Genomic DNA, 2,636 nt, shown 5'->3' with positions numbered 1-2,636 from the left:
CCAATTTGGATAGGAGGAGAGAAGCAGGCACTGATAACTTCCCCACCCTTCACTGACATGGGTGTTCATGCTTTAATATATGTAAGTTCATACAGTCTTGACCTTGGAAGCTCTAAAATGCCCTGAGTTTCTTTATGCACTAGCCACACTCTCTGCAACCCCATGCTCTTCCGTGAATATTGTTTCAAGCACAATTTTATTTCATTGAATATGTTTATTCTGCCTTGCAATTGTTTTTGCACTTAAATATAAAATTATGATCCACCCTCAAAATATTTATTTCCTGAAATTATCTTTGATTAAAACCTATTAATTAAAACTGAGGGAAGGTTATAGAATTTTAAAAAAAAAAGAAACAAAAAACCCTGCTTTCCCTAATTTATCTCACAACAAAATAACACATATGAGTTTTATTTTTATACCTCCTAATATATTCAAGGGATGTTTATTCTCCATACACCACGTTATCTTCGTGTTTGAAGCACCAAAGCAAATGGGCAGAAGGAATGATTTCCTCTGTGGAAGAAACATTATTAATGAATTCTTTTCTATGGAAAACTCTGAAAAGTGGATCTACCATTATTAGATTCATAATCTTAAGTAAGCACCTTAGTCTTTGCTGGCCTGTTTCATCTTTGGTAAAATGAGAATGATGATACCTACCCTTTAGAGCAGGGGTGTCCAAACTTTTTTCAACGTTTTTCACCAAGGGCCATATGCGGTAAAATATACAAACAGCTGGGCCACTCACTTGAGGTGAAGTACATATTGCCTCACCTGGTTTATTTAAGTAAACTAAATATATTTTTGGAATTTGCTGCGGGCCAATGAAAAATGGATTGCGGGCCGCAGTTGGCCCGAGGGCCGCAGTTTGGACACCCCTGGTTTAGGGTATACTGAATGAGACCATCTGTTTTAAGCTCTTAGCGCTGTGCCTGACATACAAGTGTTTTATAAGTATCATTTTCTATGCCACTTCTCCTCTTTGTTCCCAGCACTGGCTAAATAATTTGTGAGGTCTAGTGCAAAATGGGAATGCAGGCTACTTCGTTCAAATAAGAATTTCAAGATGACAATAACAGATCATCAAACCAAGCGTGGGGCTCTGTGTTGCTGCATAGGTGGCACACTAAAAAAGCCAGCTCTGCTTCCTCCCCTAAGGTTTTCAAGGTTCCACTTGTCTATTCTTCTACCAAATTAAAAGCCACTCTTCAATTTGACAACTGACAGGGAAATAAATGAAATAACTAAAGAGGGCTTTATTATGTGTGTTGCTTTTCAATGCTGGCTCACTTTTACTCAAGCCGTTGAGTGTAGTGAGCCTATGGCTCTTATAAAGAAGCAGTTTTCATCTGCCATGGCATTTCCATGGTTTGTGTCATTCTCAACATGGAGGAATAAAAAATAAAACTGGAAAAAAACCCATTAGTTTTCTACGAGTAATTGGACCCTTGATGATAGCCCAAGAGGCACTTAGTGGCCAATGAAGCACTTAATTCAAAAGCTCTTCTTTATCTAGACTTATCAAATAGCATTCACAAAGAAAGCAGCATAGCTCTAAATCAGTGTCTTTGATCCAAAACTGGAGACTTTTAGGGAATTGGTCCGGATGTCTAAGAGTAAAGTACCCAAAGAGAAAGATTTGGTCTCCAAACCACTGAGCTCTGGTTCTCCTGTTATTCCTTCTCCTTTCTGGATGTATCAACGTGTCCTTTACAAGTTTTTTTCAAGGTTCTCACATCCGTATTTATTAATATAACAGCAGAATCTGTAAAAAAAAAACAACAAAGTTATGTTTTTGAATATATGTACATATGGAGAGAGAGAGAGAGAAATTTCCTCTCTTGAAACACAGAAGGCCCCCAAGGCGTCTTAACAGAAGGCAAAGAGACTTAACATTTATTGAGCATCTTTTAAGTGCCAGGTGTGTTATATACATTGGAACATTCAAAGTATATGCTAGTTTTCATTTGTTCATTCACTTAATCTCAGGACATTTTTTATTCTTTTTAACAGTGGAGAAACTGAGGCTCAGAGTAGTTATGTAGCCTGAAAGTCACACAGTTAGCAAGTTGGTGGGTCTGGATTGGCGATCTGATCTGACACCAAAGCTCATGTATTAAAATCCTATTCGGTTTAGGCGATTACAAATTCAGGGGTCCAATTTGGCACAGTCTTTTTGAATCACACAACAAACTGAATGCAATAAACTTGAACATACTTGCTAATCATGTTAGTTTACATGGCCGCCTTGCTCGTGCTATAAGTTTCACCCTTTCCCCCACCCCCATCACCATAAATCGTTTGGTGTCTAACCGGTTAGCGAGTTTACTAACAGTTGATCGGGAGAACAGGCTGGCTTCCGAGTAAAGATAATGAAAATATGTGTTGTGGGACAAACTCCCAAGGCCTAAAAAAACCAACAAACCATCTGTTTGGGATGACAATCCATCACTTCCGGCCTCGACTGGGCGAGAGGAAACCTCCGCACGTGCGCCCAGGCGATTCCCAGCCCTCGCTCACCTCCGGGCAATTGGCTAGTCGGCCGCCCGGCCGGGATCCTGCAGACCGCAGCGGCTGGGGGCGGTCGGCCCACGGTTTCCCTGGAGACCGGGCGGAAGCGGCCGGAAGCTGCG

The sequence above is a fragment of the Rhinolophus hipposideros genome (genome assembly GCF_964194185.1).
Source record: "Rhinolophus hipposideros genome assembly, chromosome: 17".
NCBI lineage: Eukaryota > Metazoa > Chordata > Mammalia > Chiroptera > Rhinolophidae > Rhinolophus > Rhinolophus hipposideros.
The sequence above is the reverse complement of the archived record's forward strand: the minus strand, read 5'-3'. Positions refer to the sequence as shown.